The sequence below is a fragment of the Pongo pygmaeus genome, chromosome X, assembly GCF_028885625.2.
Source record: "Pongo pygmaeus isolate AG05252 chromosome X, NHGRI_mPonPyg2-v2.0_pri, whole genome shotgun sequence".
Taxonomy (NCBI): domain Eukaryota; kingdom Metazoa; phylum Chordata; class Mammalia; order Primates; family Hominidae; genus Pongo; species Pongo pygmaeus.
In genome coordinates, this window is record NC_072396.2 from 125,330,339 (window position 1) to 125,339,486 (window position 9,148).

Genomic DNA, 9,148 nt, shown 5'->3' on the forward strand with positions numbered 1-9,148 from the left:
ATTTACCATGCATTACCTCATTTTATAGCTGTCTGTATATCCTATATCTTGTCTTTGAACTCTGACTGTTAAGGTCTCACATGATTCATCATCTTGAGCTCCTCAGCACCCAGCATAGTGTTTCATACATAGAAGGTGCTTAGTATGTGTTCAAATGGAGGGACAAACCAATGAACTATAACTTACTATGTCAATTCAAAATTTGGGAATCCTCTCTAAGGCCTCCCTTTCTTACCCCTTATATCCATATCCATTTCATCAATAAGCCTGGTTGCTTTAGCTCTAAAATATATCCGGAATCTATTTTTCATCACCCTTATTCTCACCACTGTAGTCTAAGCCATTGTTATCCCTAACCTGTGTGGGGGTTCAGTCAGGCTGGTGAAAAAAGTTTTAGTTACAATAGCCACAAACCCTCTTGGAAGGCCTGAGAGTTTGCATAACTTCGGTAATAGATCTCATTGAAGGCAGCCTACTCCCTTTTCCTTTAGTTAAATAAATTAAAGTAGATACAAGGGAATGTGGGGGAGTTTCTCTAACTAGCTTGTTTACTCATGTGGTCCTAAGACTAACTTTTGATCTACCGGTTGCTTAATTGCTTTCTACTCAGGAGGTTCACACTGTCAATTACTCTCCAGTGGTGTTGACTCAAGCCTTTGTCAATTAATCTTTACTGAATAAATGCGAGTCTCACTGGTTGGTCGCCCCTCAACTGTTTATAGCACTCTCCTGGGAGTCTGTAAGTGGTCTGGATGCTCAGCTGGACTGGCAAAGCAGAATATCTGTGTCAGTGCACGTTATTCATCCGTCATTGGGTCAGGGTCTGCAGGACAGACCCCCACAAACCTAGACTTCTGCAATAGCTCTCTAATTCATTTTCCCAATTCCATTCTTCTTTATAATCTTATCATAGTAGCTAGATTTGGCTTTTAAATGTATACATCAGATAATTTCACTGCCCTGCTTGAAATACTCTAACTTCCCAGTTTACGTAGAATGAAACCCAAACTCCTCACCGTATTTGACCCCAGGCCATCTCTCCGACTTCATCTCTTACTACTTTTCCCTCACTTATACTGCAGGCACACTAACTGTCTTTCCATTTTGACACCATGACTAATTCATGTATACATTAAGGCCTTTGTACCTCTGGTTCCCTCTGCCTGTGATGCTATTACTGCAGATGTTTGTGTGTCAGACTGGTTCAAATGTTACTTTCTTACTGAGGCCATCATCACACAATCTAAATTAGCCAACCCGATTGAATCTCTTTCACATCACCCTACCTTTTTTTCTTAATATTTATCACTATTTAATATATTGTTGTTTACTCATTTCCTTTGTTCATTCGTTCATTATCTGTGTCCCTTCACTAAAACATAAGCTCCATGAGAGCAAGAACTTTATCTTTCTCAATGATGCATCCCTGATACTGAGAAAAAGTGCCCAGTACACAGGAGGCCCTCAATGAATATTAATTGAATCAATGAATGTTTAATGAACTAGAATGTATTGGACATTTCTTATGTCATTGCCTATGTATTAGGCCATTCTTGCATTGCTATAAAGTTGTACATGAAACTGGGTAATTTATAAGAAAAGAGGTTTGGTTGGCTTACAGTTCTGCAGGCTGTACCAGAAGCACAGCATCATCTGCTTCCAATCATGGGGGAAGACAAAGAGGGAGCAGGTGCATCACTTGGTGAGAATGGGAGCAAGAGAGAGAGTGTGTGTTGGGAAGTGCCACATACTTTTAAATGACCAGATCTCATGAGAACTCAGAGCAAGAGCTCACGTATCACCAAGGGGATGGCCCAAGCCATTCACAAGGAATCCACCCCCATGATCCAAATACCTCCCACCAGGCCCCACCTCCAACACTGGCGCTTACAATTTAACATGAGATTTGGGTGGGATATCTAAACTATGTCAACCTATGTTGTCATAAACCCAAGGATTGAGTTTCCAAGGAAGCAGACTCTGAGATGGCATTTAGACTATTAGGAGTACTCTTATGTTCAAAACCTATGGGAGAGAGAGGAAAGAAGCAAAAATGGGCTGAGGGAGAAGGTGAGCTGCAGGCCCAACAATAACTTTGGCTAACCCCAGAGGGAGATCTGGAGATGTAAATGTCCTTCATAGCTTTCCCAAGTTGGGCTAGAGTGACTAGGCTCTTAAATCACCTCATCTGTCAGTCATTGGATATGGGCTGCCCCAGGAAGCATCATGACTTTGAACAAGGTGACTCTCTGCATTTGAGGTAATCTCTGAAGGTGCTAATAGCTGAAGGATGTCTGCCAAAGTTTCTCCAGCAACTGGAACATGTACTTCATTGGAGGGGGATCTGAGCAGTGCATCACAATGTGTATCGCAGTCTACCCCTTGTACCACCGGTACCTAATTATTCAAACATGTTTTGGTGCAGGTCCTCCAGGATTCTGTGGACATCTCTTCCTGTGGAAAGCATAGAGAAGGAACATTAGTGGGGTAAGAATTAACCACTCTCACAGCTGCAGGTGGTTTTAGGGATGCAACTGATGTTTATCATCTCCCTCCTCCACTATTAATTCTAGATTTCCCTCAACTTCAGCTAGCACTTGTGCTGGTCTTGGTTGCTTACAATGTGACTCACACTTTCAATCCTGAGGGGATAACTTGTTGGTGTCTCAGTGTGTTCACCATTAGTCTATTCTATCTGAGCACTGTAGACCTTTTTAAATTGTGATAAAGTGCCTCAGTGGTTAGCTCAAGGCATGCTTGCCCTTTATTGGGCAGAGGAAAACCATTTCAAAGTGTTTTCTTTACAATATGGCAGCAGGTACAGCCTTGGAATTGGAAAGCTAAATGCGTCATTGAAACAAATTGAAAGTTGATGAATTTTTTATATAAATGTTTTCAGGTGCTGTAAGAAAACTGCCCATGGCTTCTTTCCCAGCATAATAAGGTAAGAAGAAAATATTCAAACTCCCAACTAGCATGGTCAAAAATATGCAAAGCCTATTTAAGGCTTTATTTAAACCCTGAACTTAAGGTAAGTGGAATGCCTCAAAAAGACTATCAATCCCATGTTTCTAAATTGTTAAAATTTTACTATGTCTGGATTCTAATTACTTTTTGCTATTTGAAAATTATTTTTCTTTTCCTAGCAGAAACACGCCCCATCTGTATTTGAAAATTAACTTGTGTATTCTTTGTTGATTTATAGAGAGCTTTTTCACTTGATTTCTGGGTGCTAGCATCATCAGAAACTTTATCTCAGCAATGGGAAAAACTAAGGTGCTTAATCAGTGAGTTTTCCTGTTAGAACCCCAAAGGAACAGTGGGCCTAATGGCAGACTCAGAGTCACCTTAAGGCAGATTGTATCATAGCATATATTACATGCACTTTCTTTGTGCAAGACACGCCTTTTCAGTGTCTCCAATGAAGTCTTCCAATGAAGACTTGATTGCATTGTGTCCCCCTTCCCAACCCACCCTACCTCACCACAGCTCACTAGACACCACATGCCTAAATTTCAAAGTTCCTTGTTGATACTATTTTTTCTTCCTTTCCTGTACTCATTCTTTTTTTTTTTTTTTTTTTTTTGAGGCAGAGTTTTGCTCTGTTGCCTAGGCTGGAGTGCAGTGGCACGACCTTAGCTCACTGCAACCTCCGCCTCCTGGGATCAAGCAATTTTCTGCCTCAGCCTCCTGAGTAGCTGGGATTACAAGTGCCCACCACCACACCCAGCTAATTTTTTGTATTTTTAGTAGAGACAGGGTTTTACCATCTTGGCCAGGCTGGTCTTGAACTCCTGACCTCGTGATCTACCTGCCTCAGCCTCCCAAAGCCTCCCAATCACATCAGTGATTGGATATTTAAAGTCATGAGATTCAATGAGATCAGCAAGAGTGTGTTTTGGAGCAGAGAAGAAATTTCAGAATGGAGCCCAGGGCCCACTCAAGCATGTAGAAGTTCGGAAGAGTCAAAATGGGAAAGTGAGAGAGAGAAGTCCATGAGATAGGAGTAAATCCAGGAGAGTGTATTGACCTGGAGTCTAGGTGAAGAAAAGAATGTATTTCAAGTTGGAGGAAGAAAATGGTAAACACTGCTGATAGTCAAATAAAATGAGAACTGACAATTTCCAAGGCGGTTTTGTGAAATGGTTATGCAAAAAACTTGACTGGAGAAGACTTAAGAGAATTCACACAAGAAAGAAGTGGTATGGACTCAGTGGTATATGTCACTTGCCCCCAAATAAGATAAGAATCATTGTCTTAAAGTTTTATTAATGGTGGAAATTTCAGGCACCACAAAAGCCAGTGTCGGAATGTTCCCAGGATTTCACAAGATATACCACATAGCCTCTGAAAAACAATGTGGAAATGTTTTGAAAGTTGAGCATGGTGACAAATTATAGTTTTTTCCAATAGCATTTTAAAATCAACCTTTGCTTTTTTTGATTGCTCCCTTAGCTGGTTGTGTGTGTGTGTGTGTGTGTTTGTTAGAGAAGAAGAGAGGGAGAGCAAGAGAGAGGGAGGGGGAGAATTGGAGAGAGAGAGAAGAGGAAGAGGAGAGAGAGAAAATGGCTCAGTCCTTCAGGCTTAGGTAAGGCACATAATCTAGTTGGGGACAGTTGAGTTTTGTCCATAGGTCACATTATCCTTTCTGTTATGCTAACTGCTTTCTTTCATGTAATTTCATTTGTGTATGTTGGGTCTTCCAAAGTAGTTTAAAAACAACTCTAGGTTAAGGGCCAAGACTTTTACTTTTTTATGTAGGAAGTGCTTAGTAAATGCCTCTTTTTCAGCTAAAGGATGACTTGCCATTGAAAAGAGGTTGTACTCCCTCCAAACACATTTGGGGTATAATACTTTGTCATGGTTGTCATAGATTACCTTTGTTTCACATTTCAATTTTAACAAAAATTTTGTGATGTTTATATAGTTACAGAACAAATAAAGGTGGAATTTCTGTTTTACAATCACGTAACTGATTTATGTAATATTGTACTTCGTTTGGTTTAATCATTTGGATTGCTGCAAAGTCGTGTGTTTCTCTAGGTTCTTGGAGTGTTTCACTGTGATGTTTAGGTGTTGGGTAGGGGTGATTTGTGCTTCTGACCTTCCTGATGCTCTGCTACAGTCTCCAAACAAAATCCTAATCACTACATGTTTTTAATGTATCTAAATGCCACAGCCAGACTTTGATTCCCAGTTTATATCGATGCATGTGGGTTATTCTGATACATATGCTCCAGCAAGTAATGGAATGTCATTCTCAGCAGATGCCAATTAGAAATTCCCAGGCCAACAAGGCTCTAAGGCATCCAATCTTGCCTAATATAAAATTGTAATCAGTTAGATGGGCCAGCCGAGTTCAAGAGCTACAAATTTAATTAGAAATGCCTTCTCAGTACCAGAAGGCCACTTCAAGAAAGGTAATGGAGAAACTCCTTCTGAGATGAACAGAGAGCAATCCACGCTGCTTTTGAAGGTGGTGTTAGTTATATGACCCCTAGAGTCTCGAGAAGATAGTACTAACAAAAATAGTACTTAGATAGTACTAACAAAAAATATAACTTATTGTCTTGAAAATTATTGCTCACCAGAACTGGCTTCATCCATAACAGGAGTTTAGGGAACCCAGGAAAGGTAACCTCCTGCTTCCCAAACATCTCCCTGATGGTTCATTTGGTGCCCAAATTTCTGTCATTTTGGGCATGACTTGGGTGGTTGGAGTATTGCTGCTTTTGGGAATTTAGTTTGCTATGTAAATAGACCTGCAAAAAACACTTTACAATATTATCAGTCATTGGTGCCTTTGCATGGAAGACTTTGTTGTTTTTGCTGTTTTAATCAGAAATATATTTTGGAAAACAGGCATAGGAAATCAGAAGAAATGTGACATTTGATAGGGTCTTGTTCTGGAACAAGCAGAATGTGTCTTGTTGCATTTTTTCAGGGAGCCCAGGTGTTCGTATTTCTTGGCACTGGCAGCACAGGCAACACCAGCATAGGGTAGTAGAAACAGTATAAGACTGTGACCTGAGAACTTGGATTTAAGTCCCACCTCTACCACTAATCAGTTTGATGACCTTAAGCAAACCCTTTCTTTTCCCTGAGATTCAGCATGCTTATTGAAAAATGAGGGAATTTGGACTAGATATTCTCAAACTTTAAGGTGCATAAGAACTATGCAAGAGTGTGTTAAAAATCCAGATTTTTTTTGTCATCTTCCATTTCTTTATCCTTTTGGTCAGTCTAGATGAAGCCCAGAAATCTTTATATTAAGAAGCACCTCAAAGGATCCATACAGCTTAAGGATCATTCTTTGAGAGACTAGATTAGATGATTTCTAAAGCCTTTTCCAGCTCTAAAATTTCCTTCTTTCAGGTAGTTGTACTTCTGCTTTGAATGAGAAGCAACCATTTTTGTACTTTTATTATTCCTGCTCTCTTCCTTTCTTTATTCCATCTTTTCCTTCTCATGCCACCTTCACTCCTTGCCCACTGTTTCATCTACAAAGTAACAGTTGGGTCCAGTGGGGCTGGGAACAGTTCAGTCAACACTGACCCTGAAAGTACCGTGGGATGCCTGTAAGTACAGGGCAAGAGACAAGGACAGCTAAGGCCCAGTCTCTGGTCTTGGTTTGAGATATGTCGTATGCAGCTCCTAGTGATACATGACATGTGGGATGTGTGTTTTGATAGAGATAGAAACTGCAGGGTAGTCACAGAGGAGCACAGGAAAGAGACTAAGGGACTTTTGATGGGTAAGTAAGAAATGTCCCCTTTTTTCCATCACTTCACTTGTGACCTATTGGATACTATTATCAATTGCAAGAGCTAAAAGAATGCAAGGAAAAAATGCCGTTCAAATGAAACTTTAAGGTGGCTATTTAAGACCAATTGTAGATACAGTTGTTCTCAACCTGACTGCACATAGAATCCCCTGGGCAGTGTAAAAGAATAACAGTGCCTAAACTACACCACAGAATAATTAAATCCAAATCTCTGAGGGTGAGTGTGGGCATTGGCGTCTTCTAAAATATCCCAGGTGATTGCAATGGACAGCCAAATTTGAGAACCACTGCTATAGAAGGTTACTTGTAGAAGTGAGAAGACTTAAATATTTGGTCTTCTGGCAAGTTCCTTAGCTGCTTACCAATATTGTCCCTGTACAGCAGGCCCGAAAGAGTTTTTGTTGTTGTTGCTTTTTGAGACGGAGTCTTGCTCTGTCGCCCAGGCTGGAGTTCATTGGGGCAATCTTGGCTCACTGCAAGCTCCACCTCCCGGGTTCGGAGTAGCTGGGACTACAGGCGCCCGCCACTACACCTGGCTAATTTTTTGTTTGTTTGTTTTGTATTTTTAGTAGAGACGGGGTTTCACCGTGTTAGCCAGGATGGTTTCGATCTCCTGACCTCGCAATCCGCCCGCCTCGGCCTCCCAAAGTGCTGAGATTACAGGCATGAGCCACCGCGCCCGGCATTTTTTTTTAATTCGGTTTTGTTTTCCCTTTCCCCAGTTGGCCCCTAGCACTCAACTATGAGTTTAAACTTTTCTTACAAAGCATGTGCCTGTGATGTTAACCTTCCTCTATATATCCAGACTCTTTTGTCAGTGTCTTTTCTTACTCTGGGCTCAGTTCTCTGCTTTGGTCAGGGATAGTGATACGGTTTGACTCTGTCCCCACCCAGATCTCACCTTGAATTGTACTCCCCTAATTCCCACATGTTGTGGGAGGGACCCGGTGCGAGATAATTTGAATCATGGGGGCGGTTTCCCCCATACTGTTCTCGTGGTAGTGAATAAGTCTCACGAGATCTGATGGTTTTATCCGGGGTTTCCGCTTTTGCGTCTTCCTCATTTTTCTCTTGCTACCACCATCTTAGAAGTGCCTTTCGCCTCCCGCCGTGATTCTGAGGTCCTCCCAAGCTATGGGGAACTGTAAGTACAATTAAACCTCTTTTTCTTCCCAGTCTCCGGTATGTCTTTATCAGCAGCATGAAAACGGACTAATCCAGGTAAGAAGCACCCCGTTTCAGTGCATGACATGGATTTGATTTAAAGAAATCAAGGGAGCTTTGGTCTTTATTGTAGTTGGAGGCTTTTAGGCCACTTACTATTATTGTCTCAATTTAGCTTTTGCATGTCCTACTAATTCCAGCAATAAAACCAAATATGTGAAATAGAAAATTTCTCTGATTTAGCTTGAGTCTCAATTCATTTCCTTCTAACTCTCAATTCAAGTTCCCCACTGAGGAGAACATTTTGGACTGTATCGATTGGTCTCCTTTTAGATGCTGTTATTGAATATATTCTTTCAAACCTTGTCTTTGGAAAGAACAGAATCTATAGCATGCTCAGTTTCTTTGCTTGCTCACAGTAGTGAAATAGAAGATTTTCCTCCCTGTCTGATAAAGATTATGTAAACACTTTGAAGTTTACAATAAGCTTTGCAATCCATTCTTTGATCCTTACAGCAAAACCATACAGCAGGCTTAGCCTGAGCTGTTAGTATTCTTTTAAAGATGAGAAGACAATTCACTTGCCCCAGGTTTATGCAGTCAGGACTCAAAATCTATTTTCTGCGTAGCACTATCAGATACCTTTTGTATTGTTTGCTTATTAGTTTTCTGTTTATTATCTGTCTTCTCTGCCAGTAGAATGCCAGTTGATACAAACAGGGGCCTTACCTGTTTATGTTCACCTCTATATTACTGGAGACTATATTAACATACTGAATATCATGAATGATTTTGTTGAATCTTGAAAGAAACCTCAATCTTCTTTTTTTTAAGTCTAACAAGAAAGATGAGTTTATTTTTAAGATACATAATGCTCTTAATTCTTTTTTCATTATTATACTTTAAGTTCTAGGGTACATGTGCACAACGTGCAGGTTTGATACATAGGTATACATGTGCCATGTTGGTTTGCTGCACCCATCAACTCATCGTTTACATTAGGTATTTCTCCTAATGCTATCCCTCCCCCAGCCCCCTACCCCCTGATAGGCCCCAGTGTGTGATGTTCCCCGCCCCGTGTCCAAGTGATCTCATTGTTCAATTCCCACCTATGAGTGAGAACATATGGTGTTTGGTTTCCTGTCCTTGTGATAGTTTGCTGAGAATGATGAAGAAACCCCAAACTTCTTGTCCTAAGTC

General features: G+C 40.7%; 1 long non-coding RNA gene across 1 annotated transcript in view; it reads left to right on the forward strand.

Moving 5' to 3' along the window:
* Window positions 1-3,484, forward strand: part of LOC129025451 (uncharacterized) — a 37,440-nt gene extending 33,956 nt beyond the window's left edge. Inside the window, exons 3-4 of the long non-coding RNA XR_008497217.1 lie at window positions 2,426-2,487; window positions 2,900-3,484. This is a non-coding gene — a long non-coding RNA (uncharacterized LOC129025451). The remainder of the gene's footprint in view (window positions 1-2,425; window positions 2,488-2,899) is intronic.
* Window positions 3,485-9,148: the final 5,664 nt, after the last annotated feature.